At 28.6% G+C, this 8,306-nt stretch overlaps 1 pseudogene; it reads right to left on the reverse strand.

The window, feature by feature from the left end:
• Positions 1-352: 352 nt before the first annotated feature.
• Positions 353-1,295, reverse strand: LOC113363446 (annotated as a pseudogene).
• Between the last annotated feature and the right edge of the window lie 7,011 nt (positions 1,296-8,306).

The following is an 8,306-nucleotide window of genomic DNA, read 5'->3' on the forward strand; positions in this document are numbered from 1 at the left end:
TGTTATACACATGACATCATTAAATGATGAACTTTTATAAATATAGCGATTACCCGCTAAACATTTACTTCTTTTATCAACGAAATTAACGCAAGTTTGCTGGGGTAGAAACATTGCTTCAGCTTCGTTAAAAGAATAATAGAAATTTGTTTTTTGTACAAGACAAGAAAAGTATAGATCACAGAGTAGAGTAAAGAGACAGAGGAAAGTAGAACGAGTAAGCACCTCCACCTGAGGGTGCAGGCGTGGTGCTTTCGAAGAAGAGTTAGGCAAGATTGTTTATAGGGTTCTGAAGTTCAACGGTCGGTATTGACTTAGGATTAGTTTTGGAGATGCTCTGGCAGTTCGAAGTTCATGGATCTGCCGTAACCACCACCATAGCCGGATGTCCACCATGGTATTCGTCATGATGGGTGTAAATTGGTTTGGCTATGATTTCGTGAGTTGATTCGTGGTGACCGTGGTGAGTCAAAGCTTTCAATCCAATGATAGCAGATAACATTAAAGCGAGCTTTCCTACCATCAGAGCTTTGGCGGCGAGTAAAGCGAGAGCGCCCATACCGATTGCCATCAATGTACCTGAAGAACAAATAAAATTGTTATTGAATGAATAGAACTGATCACTAGACAATTACTGATCATATTAAAACAAAAAGATTTAAATAAGAATAATTTAGATATTTTATAAATTTCGTTTTCACCCTTCATCATAACAGCTGCAGCAATGATTTCTCCGTAACCGCCTTTCTTGCCACCGCCGCCGCCGCCGCCGCCGCCCCGCCGCCTCCACGTCCGGTCACCAAGCACGAGCCTCGTCAGCAACATCAGATTGAAGTAAGCGAATTTTCAAAGTGTGACTGGATAGATATCCACTGAGCTTTTCCATCAAGTAACCATCCAGACGTTTGTCAGGATCATCAGGGAAAGCACGGGCCATTTCTAAAACACAAAGCATTAACAAGTGAAAGAAGCGAAATGTTAAACTATTTCATTGCACGGGAAAACAATATACCGGCAACAATTTCGGCGGTTTTCGTTTCGTTGGCGGAAGCGTCCTTGACTACGCTCACTCCAGGCAATAATCCGTATTCCTCGGTTTCGGTTAATTTTTCAATGAATGAAACGGCGTCCAATTTTAGGCATTTCAAACTGTATCCGGTATCACAATCACGGGTGAAAGCACGTTTCATAACTTCAGGATCTGATCGGACGTATCCTGTGTTGTTTGCCGTCACATAAACGGTCGAGGCCCAAAGGACCATCGCCGCCAAAACGAAATGACATTTACTATGCATTTCGTAAACTTATTTATAAGAATTAGTTCCTTCACACTGTTGTTAACTGAATGCCACTTTTGTGGTACGCTTCTGTGCACACTGATAACTACACTGACTACTCGGAACGCGAGACCAACTATTTATATGCCGGCGCGGCTATCGCGATACTTTTACAAATAATACAAAATTTTACTATCAGTCCCAATAAGTACATTATAAAGTATACCGGCGTAGAAGAGCTTGTTATGCTAATTCATATCAGGCGGCTTCTATAGACCCATATTTTTGATAACCTGCTTTCTTTCATTAACATCCGAAGATGCAAAACATTTATATGCATATATTTAAACAATTAATACTAATGAAGAGGTGTCGCTTTGCAGAAAACGTTAGCCAAAAATAACGAAGACATTTCTATTTGCTATAAGTATCAAGATAGATATTTCTGTGCAATTTGCTACAATAATAATAATTATTATTTTTTACGTGTTTTTTCTTATTTTTTAATAAAATATCACTTTCAATGATAATTTAATTCAAGTCAAGTAAGAAGCGTTATCGATACTTTTGTAAATAAATTATTTAATTATTTTTTATTTTTATGCATTGATTTAATACTCAAATATGAATTAAAAATTTAAAGTGTGATATAAACGAATGATGATATACTACATAATTTGTTAAGGTAATTCGGTTATATAAAAAGTAAAACATCATGTTATAGAATATTATTTTTTGTATAATAGAGAAATATTTAAAATGCATAGCAGCATTATAAAATAATTAAAATACTTCATTACCATAACGAACTTTGTTAATGACTTAAAGTCAAAGTAACATTTTGACTTAAGGCAAGTTGCAATAACTTTCCGATAGATATCTTTATCAACCGAAATTGAGATTTAGATATTTAGATACAATTTTTAAATGTTTATTTAGAAAATTAATTTTGACTTTCACTTAAATCTAAGCATTGCGATTTTCAATTGATTCCTCACAGACACATTTATAATATCTATAATTATTTTAATTATAGTGCACAAAAACGTGCATATATGTGCTATAATTGTAGCCAAATTTTAATTAATTTATAATTCAACCAATTTTTGTAGTACTGTTTAGTACATGAACTTCATCGTCATGTTAATTTTCATGAAAAACGTCGAAAATTTGATTTAAGAAACTTAATAAATATCTGCTATAAGAAAGTACTGGTACGTTGACATATATCATGGACGTAGTTCTAGATATTATTTCATCATTTAAATTAATAGTAATATTTTCTTACAACTATAAATGTTTTTTAGACACCGACAACAAATTTACAAGTGCGCAAATTTTATTTAAATTCTTATAAATAAAACGATGAATTTTACAAAGTGAATTGCTCCCTTTTTAACATAAACACACATTTGCGTTACTCTTACTGAATGTAAACATTCAAATAACAATTAAGTATTATATCGTGTCTTCGTTGATCTCCTAGAAATCATGACTCACAGAGTAACACGCGAAAAACATAATTTATTATTGCATTGTATAGACTAATTAAATTACAAATTAAATTATGAGCATAACGCTTTAAGGAAAATATAAATACAAGCAAGTAATCTTCCTCAATGCTCGAGTAAATATAGAGGGTAAACTCTCTAACGATGTGAAAATATCTCACAGCAGAGTAGAAATTGTCTGTTTTTATAATTGATTCTCAATAATCAATTTTGAATTAATTTATTGCAATTATTATATTGCATTCCAGGCATGCACCAATGATTTAATATAAAGAGATGGTATATAATCTAGTAACATTCTTATTAGTTTATCTAAATATGCAACATCTTATAATATATTTTTTAACTTTACATGTTTATTTTACAATTTTTAAAATAATAATATTTTATGGATTGAATTTAAATTTAAGTATTTATTAAATTGAACTTGATGATATTTTTTGGCATTATTTTTATGCCAACTTGTCGTAAGGCCGTAATATTTTAGTAAGTTCTATAAGACCATGATATAAGGCTATAAAAAACTTTCATAAAAATCGGTTTAAATTTTTTTTTCAACAGTTAATTACAAGAAAACGGCTCGGTAGATTTCCACAACTAATCAGTATCATTCCCAACGATATATCTTTCGAACAGTTTTTGATTTATTAAAATCGATTCGGTAGTATGAGCTTAAATGTGGACGAAAAGTTTAACACTTTTTTCAAATTACAAGGAAACGGCTCGGCAGATCGCACAAAACTGACAAACGATAGTCCTCATTGAGATACATCTAATGGCTTTTAAATTTCTGAAATCGATTCAGGCGTTTTTGAGAAAACGTCGACCAAAGGTCTAATTCAGACAAATGCCAAAAAACGGTACTAACTTTTGCAAATTTTGACGATTTGTTAAAGTTAAATGAGTTGCCGTAGGGCCGTAATATTTTGGTATGATCTATAAGACTATGGTATCTACCGTCAAAAAAAACATAAAAATCATCGAAAAATTTTTTAACACTTTTACAAGAAAGAGCCCGGCCGATCTTTACCAAAAACTAATCAGGTCGATTCCCAACCTATATCTTTTGAATGGTTTTTTTATTTTTAAAATGATTCAGAATTGCGGGCTAAAACGTCGACAAAAAATTTTTCACTCTTCTGCGATTTACAAAAAACGGTTCAGCCGATCGTAGCGCAAAACTGACAAACGATAATCCTCATCGAGATACATCGAATGGCTTTTAAATTTTTGAAATCGGTCGAGCCATTTTTGAGAAAACGTCGATTTACGGTAAAAATCTGTTTCACACACGCATACACACATACATATTTTTTCCAAATTTGGTCTCATTCGATTCAGAATGGCTTGAATCATCAGAAAACATAAAATCGAAACGGATTTTTTTATGAAAACATAAACTTCACCTTCGAGAAGTTAACAAGCGCTTTTTGTCAGTTCTTAATATGATGAATAACAAACACATTTAATAAATTATAACATATGATAAAACAAATATAACAAAAATCGCGTAAGACTTAACATTGTATTTTCATTCAAATTTAACTGGTGTCACTTTAAACCAACTTATACACACATAAAATCTAGTTTTGATCATAAAACAGGGAGTTCCCGTCTCAATCTAAAGATTTCCATTCTTAACTGTAATATACATTTTGTAGTGTTGTATTTTCACAGTAAAATTTTTTGACAGTAAAACAATGAAAATGTTAATGTAAATAGATGCAAATTATAGTTATAATTTCATTTAAAAAAAATATTTTCAAAAATCGTGTCGAAATTTTGTAAACGAGAACCGTGTTAAATGGGAGATAGATGTAATTCATATTTTTCTTGAGGAAATCTATATTACGGTCAATATAATTAGTTTATGAATTCCGGAACTCGGAAGTGTTTTAAGATCAATGGCTATCATTTATTGTTTTAAAATTAAAATGAACTATTATCTGTGAGATCTTATTTTAAAATTGTAACAGGTTTTTTATGTAGGGCATGGCAGCAAACATGACATTAATTAAGCTACAAAACTGCTATATTGATGAAGTCGATTTTATGACAAAATCTATGTCATGTGAATAGAAAAAAACAATCAAAAATGTGACCCACAATTTTTTATGCATGTATCATCTAATTTGGATCAGATAAAACTATATCATTTATTAACATAAAATATTAATTCATTCTTCTGGAATGTGTTCGTTAATAACACACTTTATATATAAGTATCGATTAAATTAAACGAATGTATTTATTTTTGTTGGCAATTACTTTTATATACTTAGTTTAAACGGGCTTCCAATATTGCAAAATTATGTAAAATATATTATTTGATTTAGTAGTTAATTTAATATATGTTAATAAAATATTATTATATTTTTACTTATATATTCTGTTTCATCTTTACGTTACTATACTTTTAGAAATAATAATATATTGTAATATACCTATAGTTACAAGATAATTAATAACATTTTACAGCCTAAGATTTTTTTTTCTAAAATGGTAAAATTCATAAAATCAAAAATATGTATACGAAGTATTTGACACTCTGTCACCACATTTTGTAAGTCATCATAAATGAATATTTGAAAAAAGATATTCAGAAAATAGCCAAATATAGTTTTGAGCTATTTTTTATTTCGAATAAATTTTAACTTTTTTTAATACATTTAGTTTCAAAGGAAATAAATAATCGAGAGTTTTGTGCCAAGGATTTGGTTTTTTATTTTAATTAATGTACGCAATTTGCAGTAAATAAATTTGAAATATTTTTTTTTTAACTTTTTCACTTTATTATTCACTTTTTCATTGTTTACACTTTTTCCAAGGTAAAGGTCAATTAGGTCCCACCCAGGTATAAGCTTTTATAGAGGCTATATAAAAAAGCTGTTGAAGGTAACCTGAAATTTATAAAACAATTTAATATTATTATAAATTATATTAAGCTCTCGTAAACTAAAGAACAGTACTTACAACCAAAAAACTATCAAAGACAAAACTTTTGTTATGGACTTATATATGTTAGTTTTATTTAATTTATCTTACATTTTACAAAAATTTTGTTTTTTTCTAAAATCTCTCATAAATGGATTTTTTATAAATTAATTTTTATAGTATAAATAAATAACTAATCTTATTTTTATGAACTTTACGTTTTTTCACCACTCTATAAAAATATCAAAAATTAAATCCGAAGACAAAATATATTTTTATATGATCAATAAAGCTTATTATATTTTTTTGAACCAAGCTGGTTGAATCCTGCTCCTTTAAATTTAATTTTTTTATTTTAAAACATAGACATTTTTACTTCCAAAAATAATCCGTTTTATAAATTATATTTGCTTATTGTGTGCTAGCCTATTCATGCAATAAACTTGTTCTGTAGCATTTTACATACAATATGAAATACTGAAGAAGAGAGTAGGAGAAAGCTCAAAGAAATTTATATAAAGTCACATTTGAAGCAAGTTTCGTATTTGTATATAAACATTTGTGAAAGAGTTGCAGTTGCTAAATATTTTTTTCAAAGAATTCTTGTACACCTGACAATTACATACGATTTGCGCGTTATTGATTTTTTAATTCTTTATTCACTTCGTTATTTACTTTTTATTTTTCTCTTAATTCTTTATTTAATTCGTTATTTACTTTTTAATTCGAAATAAAAATGAAAATATTCAATCCTACAATTAAAATCGTTTATTTATTGTTAGTATCAATTTCATACGACGCCAATGTTAATTTTTGATATTTTAGATCATACGTAGCACTTTTGTGTCGTAGATCTTTTGCTACGTTTTCCGCTATGGGGTAGAACCATCACATATTTGATATTATTTTTTAATTTGTAGATTTTTAACTGTACAGGAGATTTCTATTAAAAAATTACAGTAAAAACAAATGTTAAGTATATAATTTCTGAATAATAAAACAAAATTTTAATTGAATTTGAATAATAAAAGAAAGTAAGCAATAAGTAAATGTTGTTTATGTTGAGGTTGATATATGAATATTCAATATCATATCGTGCACCCTGAAAACTTTTTGCTGATGTAGACCCCTGCGAATTGTTATAGGGGTCGATGTAGACGATTTTGGGAATTATAATATTTAAAAAAAGTTTTTGTCATGAAATTAAAATCATATCTCTAGATTGAAGCAATTTTGACATGATTATTTCTGAATACGCTTATTAATTTGTATCAATAACAAATTGAGCAGACAACATTCTTTTGTAGTTTTAGTCTTAGAACGTCCGGAATATAAGATAAAGCAAAGAATTTGGAAAATGTTAAATGTTTTTGATCTTTATAGTTACATTATAAAGCATATCGTATTTGAAATAATTAAGTTTACAAAGTATTAGAGGCTCTTGGCATTTTTGTCAAGGCAAAATGTTTTTGCGACAAGTTATCAATAATTCTTGTCATTGAACAAATTTTATTATACTAATACAAAATTTTATAATACGTTATACATGAGATATACAATATTATTATATTTTTTCATGTAATATTATTATATTTTTTGTATAACGAAATTGAAATGCAATTTCAGTTTTTTTGTTACGGCATTATTTGTTCATATTTTATTTATTATAAGTATTTATTGATCACGATTTTCAATGAATTTGTTAATATGTACAGATTAAATTATTTATTTATTGATGGTTTATTTCATTTAGTTATTTGCCTGTTTCTGTTTTGTTTTTTTTTTGTTTATTTAAATATTTTTAAAGAGATGCAATGCAATCAATTACACATGTGCAGCAAAAAAGAAACTAGGTGTGTCACTTTGCTGGCAAAATGCATGTGCTTTCCGATATACATAAATTGATTTAATTAATATTAATTGAAATTTGGCAACTTTTAAATTTTCGAGAGGATTTTAAAATTTTAACGCATCCCATTATTCTAATTTTTGACGATTGCTTATAAATACACCACTTTTATAGATCTATAATATTTTATGGCGTTTATTCGAACGTATTTATAATTTCTGGAAATACTATTCGCGTCAGAATTTTTAGCAAAAACGTGGAAAAATGTTTGCATGTTTCTAATAATCAACGTATGTGCATATCGATTTTCATCAAATGGCTTAGATAATAAATAAAGACATACATTTCAATAATAATGAATGTGTACATAACACTTCCGATTTTGTTCGGATATCATCCACAGGTATATCATCGGATATCATCCTTCATATCTGTTCTATCAATACAATAATAATTATTTTAAATATAAGAGGAGTGATACAATAGTGTGACAAAAAAGGGGTAAAGGAAAATTTTCTTCCAAAAAAAATCACATAATATTTATAATAATAATTGATTATACAAAAATAAAAACAAAGCAAAAGATTTATTTGCTCTGAAGGAAAATTGGTAACGAGCCAAGTATCATCAGCTGCAATGGGTCGATCAGTATATAGTTTGGCATGGCGTGTTTGCCAAACCAAACTATGTCTCTAGTAAATTGGTCAAGACCCGCGATGTTGGTATTAGGGTGAT

This window comes from Ctenocephalides felis, unplaced genomic scaffold, assembly GCF_003426905.1.
Source record: "Ctenocephalides felis isolate EL2017-DRISC unplaced genomic scaffold, ASM342690v1 CF-g0.4_SCAFFOLD_00033, whole genome shotgun sequence".
Taxonomy (NCBI): domain Eukaryota; kingdom Metazoa; phylum Arthropoda; class Insecta; order Siphonaptera; family Pulicidae; genus Ctenocephalides; species Ctenocephalides felis.